The sequence below is a fragment of the Pelophylax lessonae genome (assembly GCF_965119305.1).
Source record: "Pelophylax lessonae genome assembly, chromosome: 3".
NCBI lineage: Eukaryota > Metazoa > Chordata > Amphibia > Anura > Ranidae > Pelophylax > Pelophylax lessonae.
This window is the reverse complement of record NC_138770.1, coordinates 15,439,002-15,449,881: the sequence shown is the minus strand read 5'-3', so window position 1 is coordinate 15,449,881 and position 10,880 is coordinate 15,439,002. Positions and strand designations below refer to the sequence as shown.

Genomic DNA, 10,880 nt, shown 5'->3' with positions numbered 1-10,880 from the left:
ATGTGCTTTCCTGACAGATGTCAATGGCAGCATACGTTTGGGTAGCCCCGCCCTCATTCCTCCCCCATAAGACCCCACCCCCATAAATGTTCAGGATAAGCCAATGGCTGCGTTCCTTTTTTGTCCTCCTCACTTATAGGACCATTTTTGTATGAAGTTTTCCTACCTATTGGAAGTATTGGTGGGCGGGTCTGGTGCTGGGCAGCTGTGCGGGATGTCAGGAGCTTCCTTTGGTATCCAGAAGTCTTCCAGAATGTCCCGAGTGGTCATTGAGTCCCCAGCTATCAGTGGGGTGGTGTTATGGCACACATATGTAGAGGATCCATGCCTGGAGAGTGGGCCCTGCCATCGGCGGCCATTTGCATTGGCTGGGAGCCCAGCTGTTAGCGGGTGGCCATTAAGTGTTAGACACGTGAAATCCGTTTCGGTGCGAATACAAATTCCAACAAATTTTTGGTTATTCCTAGATTCGGATGTATCCAAATCTCCAAATGACATTGTAATGAATTTTGTTGAAATCTGTTAAAATTTGTTTTGTTTATTCGTTTTCTAACGAAATTCCAACTTTTCAGAATGATTCAAATTCGGATCAGACAAATTAACGATCGACCATACCAGGCCACAAGTCCTCAACATGGGGGGGTGGGTGCTTTGGGTAAGCTATGCCCCCCCACCCCACCCCAAAGCACCTTGTCCCCATGTTGATGGAGACAAGGGCATCTTCCCCACAACCGTGGCCTGTGCTTGTGGGGATCTGCAGGCAGGGGGCTTGTCATAATATGAAAGCCTCTTTTACCAAGGGGGCCCCCAGATCCCGCCCCCCCCCCATGTGAATGAGTATCGGGAACATATTACCCGTACCTACTCACCAAAAATTGTCAAAAAGTAATAAAAACACACACAAATTTTGAAAAATCCTTTATTTAAAAAAAACCTACTGCAGGCTCCTCCTCCATACATAGGAAAGGGGCGGGGTCATCTGTCTACATCACCTGGAGGCACTGCCCCTTCTGGCCTCATGGATCGGTGCATGCTGGGTCCCTGACATCAGAAAGGGCGGTGCCACCAGGTGATGTAGACAGGTGGCCCGCCCCTTACCTATATAAAAGATGTGAAACGGGGAACCTGCAGTAGGCCTCCATGATGGCGAGAGCATCTTTATTAATTTATTTTTCCGGGTGCGGCGGGCTTTGTGATTGATGACAGATCTACATCGGGGGACGCTGGTTTTTATTTTATAATAGAGGATTTTTCAAAAATTGTGTGTGTGTTTTTATTACTTTTTGACACTTTTTTGGTGAGTTGGTACAGGTACTATGGTCCCGATACTCATTCACATGGGGGGAGGGGGCGGGATCTGGGGGGGTCCTTTGGTAAAAGGGGCTTTCAGATTAGGACAAGACCCCTGCCTGCAGACCATCACAAGCACCGGCCACGGTTGAGGGGGGAAGAGGCCCTTGTCCCCATCAACATGGGGACAAGGTGCTTTGGGGTGGAGGGGAGAGGTGCCCCAAATAACCCACCCCCCATGTTAAGGGTATGTGGTCTGGTATGGGTTAGGAGGTGTGGTCTGGTATGGGTTAGGAGGGGGGGTCTTGCCCCCCCCTTTCCTGACCTTCAGAACTGCATGCTCAGGTAAAGGTCTGGTATGGATTTCGGGGGACCCCACGCCATTTATTTTTTAACATTTTGGCGTGGGCCTGGTATAGACTGGGGGGGAGGGGACCCCACGTCATTTTTTTAAACATTTTTTTATTGCCGGGCAATGCCGGCTTTCTTTTCTTTCCATTCATCTGTCAGTGGGGAAGCCCGCTGACAGCTGATGAGTCATTGGTTGGTAAAAATGTGGGCGGCCGTTTTCCCAGCCCCCTGCTTAACAACCAGCTATTCTTCACACAGGATTCGAATCAAGTCGATCGTTTCTCGACCGATCAGAATTCTGATCCTTCTGAAAAGTTTGAATTCTTTAGATTAATAAACTAAACAAATTTTACCAAAAACGAAAATAAAGTTAACAAAAACTAAACAAAAGTATACAAATTCCAAAACCAAACTAAAAGAATTCCAAATTCCAGAATGAAATGAAATTAGTAACATAATGAATCTATCCGAAACAAAACAAATGTTTCCATTCTGCCCATGTCTCCTAAGCGTGCCCAACCCAGATATAGCAGTTGTGTTCCTGCCTCTGGGATCCAGGTCGCCCTGCGGATACATCGGTTGCCCTGTGGAAGAGGTGCGGGACACGTGAGTATGTTTGGCTTGAGGTCAGCAGAAGGGAGCAGACGCCATGCGGGCTGCTAGGGAGTAACCAAAAGGAAAACATATGGAGAGGACTCTGCTCTCTGGGTGATCGATGTGCATTGCAGCATCTTATCAAAGTTTGGTGCAGTCGCCTACCTTTGTCTTCTTTTCTGTCCTGAGGAGAGAACTGTTTGTTGAAGCAAGGTTTGCTTTCTGCGTAGCGGTACCCCCGCAGGAGCCACTTGGATATTGGTTTGTCCGGGGCTCCCGCTGATTACTCCACAGCCAGATACAGGGTATTTTCACACAGCCAGGTGCACACACTCTTACGCGCGTTGTCTTCAATGACCAGTCTAGGGGATGTGTTTTTATGTTTTATTTGGAGAACTTGAATAGAAGAAAAACCAGAGCTATCATGAGAGTCCCAACATCCTATCTGTTCAGAGAAATGGAAACTACAGATGTTCACAAGGAACCACTGTCATATGTGTGGACTTTAAGGGCACAGCATGAGACAGATAACAACTACATGGATTTATCCTAAAATAACATTTATTGATTTATCTAAAACCAGATCTCAATAAAATGAGGAAACTGACCCCAAACTGAGCTCAGCTCGTACACAGGAGATCAATGTCTCCTACTAATTTCACTCATGTACATCATACATATATAAGGATAAGTTGGTATATATCATAAGGTTCGTGTAGGTATAGATATTTCCTCTCTTCACTTAGATATAACATTTAGTGACGGCCATGTACTTTTATTACTGAATATATCTTATTACTATTATAACAATCTCCTTACTATATGGATTTTTTTTTGTGTCAGCTTTTTTTGTATACATGTCTGCATCATATTTGTTACTGATGTCAACATTTGTATCAATTATTGTATGTATAATAAATGACTACGTTCAGATTCTATTTTTGTATATTTTAGTTGGTGACCTGCCTCATTTAAAGTCCCACGACCTCTGTTTTCTGTTTGCATTAACCATTAGGGATGGAGGCACGTCACTGTGTTTGCTTCGGATCATATTCCTCTATCGTCGTCTGTTCACTGGTCAACGCGTTTCACACAAGGCTTCTTCAGGACTATGAAGATGTACAGACAGTTTTCTTTTAAAATTAACAGACTCGATATTAGTGTTTCATGAACATAGAACATAATCTGTATTTATGTACATCATAATAAATACAAACATGGCTTACTAGCACACGGCCTTCCTTCCAACCCCCAACAAATTAACCCAACCACAGGGGAGATAAAATGGACCAAAATGTGTTGTATATATAGGTATCGGCCCTAAGGATCCTAGGTACAAGATAAAATATACAGTATCTCACAAAAGTGAGTACACCCCTCACATTTCTGTAAATATTTTATTCTATCTTTTCATGTGACAACACTGAAGAAATGACACTTTGCTACAATGTAAAGTAGTGAGTGTACAGCTTGTATAACAGTGTAAATTTGCTGTCCCCTCAAAATAACTCAACACACAGCCATTAATGTCTAAACTGCTGGCAACAAAAGTGAGTACACCCCTAAGAGAAAATGTCCAAATTGGGCCCAATTAGCCATTTTTCCTCCCCAGTGTCATGTGATTCGTTAGTGTTACAATGTCTCAGGTTTAAATGGGGAGCAGGTTTGTTAAACTTGGTGTTATCACTCTCACATACTGGTCACTGGAAGTTCAACATGGCACCTCATGGCAAAAATCTCTCTGAGGATCTTAAAAAAAAGAATTGTTGCTCTACATAAAGATGGCCTAGGCTATAAGAAGATTGCCAAGACCCTGAAACTGAGCTGCAGCACCGTGGCCAAGACCATACAGCGGTTTAACAGGACAGGTTCCACTCAGAACAGGCCTCACCATGATCGACCAAAGAAGTTGAGTGCACGTGCTCAGCATCATATCCAGAGGTTGTCTTTGGGAAATAGACGTATGAGTGCTGCCAGCATTGCGAAAGAGGTTGAAGGGGTGGGGGGTCAGCCTGTCAGTGCTCAGACCATACGCCGCACACTGCATCAAATTGGTCTGCATGGCTGTCTTCCCAGAAGGAAGCCTCTTCTAAAGATGATAGACAAGAAAGCCCACAAACAGTTTGCTGAAGACAAGCAGACTAAGGACATGGATTACTGAAACCATGCCCTGTGGTCTGATGAGACCAAGATAAACTTATTTGGTTCAGATGGTGTCAAGCATGTGTGGCGGCAACCAGGTGAGGATTACAAAGACAAGTGTGTCTTGCCTACAGTCATGCATGGTGGTGGAAGTGTCATGGACTGGGGTTGCATGAGTGTTGCCGGCACTGGGGAGCTACAGTTCATTGAGGGAACCATGAATGCCAACATGTACTGTGACATACTGAAGCAGAGTATGATCCCCTCCCTGGGGGCCGCAGGGCAGTTTTCCAACATTATAACGACCTCAAACACACCTCCAAGACGACCACTGCCTTGCTAGAGAAGCTGAGGGTAAAGGTGATGGACTGGCCAAGCATGTCTTTAGAACTAAACCATATTGAGCATCTATCTGTGGGGCATCCTCAAACGGAAGGTGGAGGAGCGCAAGGTCTCTAACATCCACCAGCTCCGTGATGTTGTCATGAAGGAGTAGAAGAGGACTCCAGTGGCAACCTGTGAAGCTCTGGTGAACTCCATACCCAAGAGTAGGGATGATCGAACTTTTGAAAAGTTTGGTTCGACCAGAACACCCGAATTTCCTGAAAGTTCGGTTCGGATTCCAGAACCCCATTGAAATCAATGGGACCCGAACTTCTGGAATCAAAAAACACCATTTTGAAGCCCTAAAACCCAATAAATGCCCCTAAAAAGTGCCTAGGGTTCTGGGTCATGCCCCAGGGACTATTAATCACACAAAAAAAAGTTCTTAAAAATTGTCATTTTTGATAGAGAGACAATTATTGAAAAAATTATTGAAAAAAAAAAAGAGATTTCTTTGGATTTAGGGATTTACTGTCTGGGGGGTCTAAAAAGTCCGCAAAAAGTTCGGAATTCGGCTGAACCTCGAACAGTCAATGTTCGGGTCGAACCGATGGTCGACCCGAACTGTTCGATCATCCCTACCCAAGAGGGTTAAGTCAGTGCTGGAAAATAGTGGTGGCCACACAAAATATTGAAACTTTGGGCCCAATTTGGATACTTTAACTTAGGGGTTGTATTCCTTTTTGTTGCCAGCGGTTTAGACATTAATGGCTGTGTTGAGTTATTTTGAGGGGACAGAAAATTTACACTGTTATACAAGCTGTACACTCACTACTTTACATTGCAGCAAAGTGTTATTTCTTCAGTGTTGTCACATGAAAAGATAGAATAAAATATTTCATCAACATCCAGGGGTACACTGACTGCCAGCATACAGGGGGTACACTGACCGCCAGCATACAGGGGGTACACTGACCGCCAGCATACAGGGGTACAATGACCGCCAGCATACAGGGGGAACACTAACTGCCAGCATACAGGGGGAACACTGACCTCCAGCATACAGGGGCACACTGACCTCCAGCATATAGGGGTACACTTACCTCCAGCATACAGGGGTACACTGACCACCAGCATATAGGGGTACACTGACCGCCAGCATACAGGGGGCACACTGACCGCCAGCATACAGGGGGTACACTGACCGCCAGCATACAGGGGGTACACTGACCGCCAGTATACAGGGGGCACACTAACCGCCAGCATACAGGGGAACACTGACCGCCAGCATACAGGGGTACACTGACCGCTAGCATACAGGGGGTACACTGACACCAGCATACAGGGGTCATACTGACTGCCAGCATACAGGGGTACACTGTCCGCCAGCATACAGGGGTACACTGACCGCCAGCATACAGGGGTACACTGACCACCAGCATACAGGGGGTGCACTGACCGTCAGCATACAGGGGGCACACTGACCGCCAGCATACAGGGGGTACACTGACCACCAGCATACATGGGGGAACACTGACCATCAATATACAGGGGTACATTGATTGCCAGCATACAGGGGTACACTGACCGCCAGCATACAAGGGGAACACTGACCATCAACATCCAGGGGTACACTGACCGCCAGCATACAGAGGGCACACTGACCTCCAGCATACAGGGGTACACTGACCTCCAGCATATAGGGGTACACTGACCGCCAGCATACAGGGGGCACACTAATCTCCAGCATACAGCGGCACCCTGACCGCCAGCATACAGGGGTACACTGACCACCAGCATACAGGGGAACACTGACCACCAATATGCAGGGCCACTGCTTACCTACCAGTACACAGAGGACATAACAAATCAAGTAAAACATCTACAATGCAACTAAAATATCTTAAAAGCAATAAGAGAATCTTGTTAGCTGGTTTCCTCATCTAACGTACAACAATAAAAAGCAAAAAATGCAGCACTGCCCTACACTTCATCAATAATATTCTACAAATGGACTTATAAGTGCAATGGTGACACCTATACATGAAAATCCAGTGCAAATCCACCAATGTATTGCAACACAGTAGTGATGGTGTCACCTCCTCTGCAAAAATATTTAGAGAAATTGCAGAGCTTCAATGTGCAAATAATGGTGAAACCCCCCACATACAATAATAATAACAGAGATGCTAATGTATTAGAATATAGGATCACTCACACTGGTGTCACCCTCTCTGCAAAAGGGAAGAAATATCGCAGAGCTGCAATGTACAAATAGAGGTGAGACCCCCCCAATATACTGTATAATCATAATACAATGTACAATTGATGTGCATATTTTATTATTATGATTATATATATATATATATATATATATATATATATATCGGGGGTCCCATCACTATTTGCACATTGCAGCTCTGCAATATTTCTTACCTTTTGCAGAGAGGATGACACCATCACCCCAGGTTGTATTTGAGTTTTGCTGCCCCATCCTCCCCCTCCAAGTTTTTCCTCTTATCTTCTTAACATTTGGTAGTCATATCCCAAAAAAATTCTAAGAAGTATCTTTTTTTTTCTATCTCATGAACGAAATGTGAGAAATAATGTATATATCTTACAATCATTCCATAAACACATCCCACATACAACACATATACAGTACTGTATCATTAGAAGAAAATATGCTTAGAAAATAGTTTAGCATCTGCCAATAAAAAAAAAAAAAAAATGTCCCTGGATTTCATTCTTAAAATATGGTCACCTTATTGTAATAGGCAGTAATGTATTTCTCTCCCCCTTGGTAGGAGTGGAGATGACCCCATCTATAAGGATATACAGTACATACACACACAGCACAAGGCCGTGTTCACACTACTAGACGGCTCTCGGGGCTGCAGTTCCTCTAAAGCTCCACAAGGTGGTGATCTCTCTTCTACCTGGACAGGAAGTTTCTATGGAAGACAGGAAGTGATGTCAGCTATGGACAGGAAGTGATGTCAGGTGTAAAATAGGATTTCCCATGTGAAAGGTGAGTCGGGACGAAGTAGCGAGGAGACGTCACTGAAATTGCCAGCTGAGGAGGTAATAAGATCTTATTTTTTATTTACACCCAGTAACCCCTCGTCATGTCTGTCCTCTTCCTCCGTACTGTGACACTGTGACGTCTTTTATCACCAGCAGATGATGATACACACATATATTATTAATATTATTATTATTATACAGAATTTAATTGTGCCAGAGGCGCAGGGCCCCGGAGCTAGAAACCACGAAGGGTGCCCGGACCCCTTGCCAGGGCCCTTCCCTTCAAGCCTGGATCTCTTCCCACTGATCCTGGGACCCTTTAGTCTCGTTGCAGGGCCCTTTATTACGGTCCCGCAGTTGGACCCTTTCACAAGTTCTGCGGTGGGCCCCCTTCCTGTCATCTTGGGGCCCTTCCCACGGAGGTGGAATGCCAGGGCCCGTTCACAAGTGTGACCTTTGTGATCCTGGAAGTTCACCCACTGGTGTCAGTAGTTTTTATTTTTTGGTACTTTAAAAGTATTTATCATTTTATTCATACAATGTCACTGACTATGACTCTGTCCATTCATGAATGGAAGGAGCTGGTAAATTACATATTTACCGACCCCTTCCTGGTTCTCTATTGTGACACATCCCCTGCAGTAGCCGGCAGGAGAGGGAAGGGAGCACAGTGGGGGTGGGGGGGGGTGTCAAGGCAGCACACAGGGGCCCAGAGACAGCAGAACACGAGTGAACTGGATCGGAGGAGTGTCATACAGAGGAACCAATCTCCTCCATTTTCCCCCTGCAGCTAGAGGAGGACAGTGATTTCTCTACATGCTGCCCCCACCACCCCTCCTGTCCAGGTGTACAGGGGAGCCGCACAGGCCCCCTGGAGCATGGGGCCTGGTTGCAATTGCAACCCTGTAGTTACTCCCTGTATTGTGCCAAAAGTTTGCACAACATGAGGGCAGACAGTACAGTTACAATGCTCATTAAAGCTTACAATCTAAGAGGGAGGGTCAAAGGATACAAAAGGCAATAACTGTGGGAGATGAGCTGATGGAGAAAATAAAACTCCAGTCAGGTGGGGCAGGAAAGGCTTATGTGAAGAGAAGGATTTTCAGGGATGGTCTAAAAGTGGACAGAGTAGGAGATAGACAGACAAATTGGGAAAGGGAGTTCCAGAAGATGGGAGAGGCTTAGGAGAATCCCTGGAGTCAAGCATGGGAGGAGGTGACAAGGGAGCTAGAGAGCAGGAGGTCTTGGGAGGAACAAAGAAAATGTTTTGGTTGGTATTGTGAGACTAGGTTAGTGATGTTACTGAGAGCTGAGTTGTGGATGGCTTTGGGGGACACTGAATGGAGGCCAGTGGAGGGATTGGCAGAGAGGGGTGGAGGACACTGAATGGAAGCCAGTGGAGGGATTGACAGGGAAGGGTGGAGGACACTGTATGGAAGCCGGGGGAGGGATTGGCAGAGAGGGGTGGAGGACACTGAATGGAAACCAGTGGAGGGATTGGCAGATAGGAGTAGCAGATGCTGAGTGGTTGGTAAGGTGGATAACCCTGGCAGCAGCATTCATGATGGACTGAAGGGGGGATAGCCCATGTAAAGGTAATCTAATGAGGAGGAAGTTGCAATAGTTGAGGCAAGAGATGACCAGGGAGTGAACTAGGAGCTTTATGGTGTCATTGGTTTGGAAGAGGGGTATTTTGGAGATGTTGCGGGGGTTGAGGAGGCAAGATTTAGACAGTGATTGGTTGTGGGGCTGATAAGGATAGTTCACAGTCCAGGATATATGAGGAGACTGATGGAGTGAGCTGAGGGGTAGAGACAAAGATTTGGGTGTCATCAGTGTAGAAATGTATTAAGGCATGGAGGCTATGAGCTCACCCAGGCAAGAGGTTTAGATGGAGAACAGGAGTGGTCCAAGAACAGAACCGCGTGGAACCCCGACGGAGAAAGGAAGGGGAGAGGAGGAAGTAAAGTTGTGACGCTTAAGGTGTGGTGGGATAGGTAGGATGAGAACTAGCGAAGAGTAAAGTAACAGAGACCAAAGGATTGGAGTTTTTTAAGGAGGGGGTGGTCTACTGTGTGAAAGGCGGCAGAGAGGTCCAGTAGGAGTACAGAGTAGTGTCCATTGGATTTGGCCATTAGCAGATGATTTGAGAGTTTAAGGAGAGCAGTTTTTGGGGAGTGTTGATGATGAAATCGTGATTGAAAGGGATCAAGAAGATTATTTCCAGTGATGGGCGCTCAGTTTCGTTGCAGACTGGACATTCAGGAAGTTTAGAGTTTTAGGGATGGATGGAAGGTGTTATACCTGAAGGGTTTCACATGTACTGTTACTTTAAGGCTGGCTCCACCCAGGAGTGATGACAAGGGTCAAGGGGCAGAGTGGCCATCTTAGAGACATGTAAGAGATGCATTGATATACTGAGCTGTCCTGTAATGCATGTTGGAGTGTACAGTGAGTCCTGAATAAACATCCGTTGTTCCAGACCAGAGTCCTGTGTCTCTCACAACACAGAGAATATAACAGTTGGTTGTAGACTAGACATTCAGGAAGTTTGGAGGAAAAGGTGAGCAAGGAGATGGGGTGTAGGTTGTTCAGATTGGTGGGGGTCCAATGAAGGTCTTTTTAGGTATGGGCGTGATGCCAGCAGAGAGGGAGTTATTGAAGATGTGGGTTACAACGTGTAGAATAGAGTCAGAGGGTGACTGCAATCTTTGTAAGGGTACAGGGTCCAGGGGGCAGGTGGTTAGGTGGGTGTTGAAAAAAGTTTTGCAACCTCGTCTACAGTAGCAGGTTTGAAAAAGGGAAGAGTTGATTGTGCCTGTGAATATGGAGTGATATCTGTACAGAGGAGATCTCATCATAAAATGTATAAATCTCATTTTTGTAGTGATTGGCGATTTCCTGGGCAGTGGATCAGTTAGTGGATAAAGGCAGTTGAGGACAAAGTAGCGTTAAGGGTAGACAAGGGTTGATGGGCACTGGATGATAAGTTGTTAATGAGAGTGATAAAATAGGTCTGCTTGGCAGTGAGGAAACAGGAATTGTATTTTTTGGAGAGCAGATTTATATTTGTTGAAGACTTTATAAGACTTATTCTTACACCACAGGCGCTCAAGAGATGTTTTTTGAGGCTTTTGGTGTTGTCTGTTTGC

General features: G+C 45.6%; 1 protein-coding gene across 1 annotated transcript in view; it reads left to right on the top strand.

Annotated features, from left to right (window-relative positions):
- LOC309550230 (uncharacterized protein) overlaps positions 1-10,880 on the top strand; it is a gene marked incomplete at its 5' end in the record, with an annotated part of 1,091,635 nt that overhangs the window by 798,909 nt on the left and 281,846 nt on the right. The window lies entirely within an intron of this gene.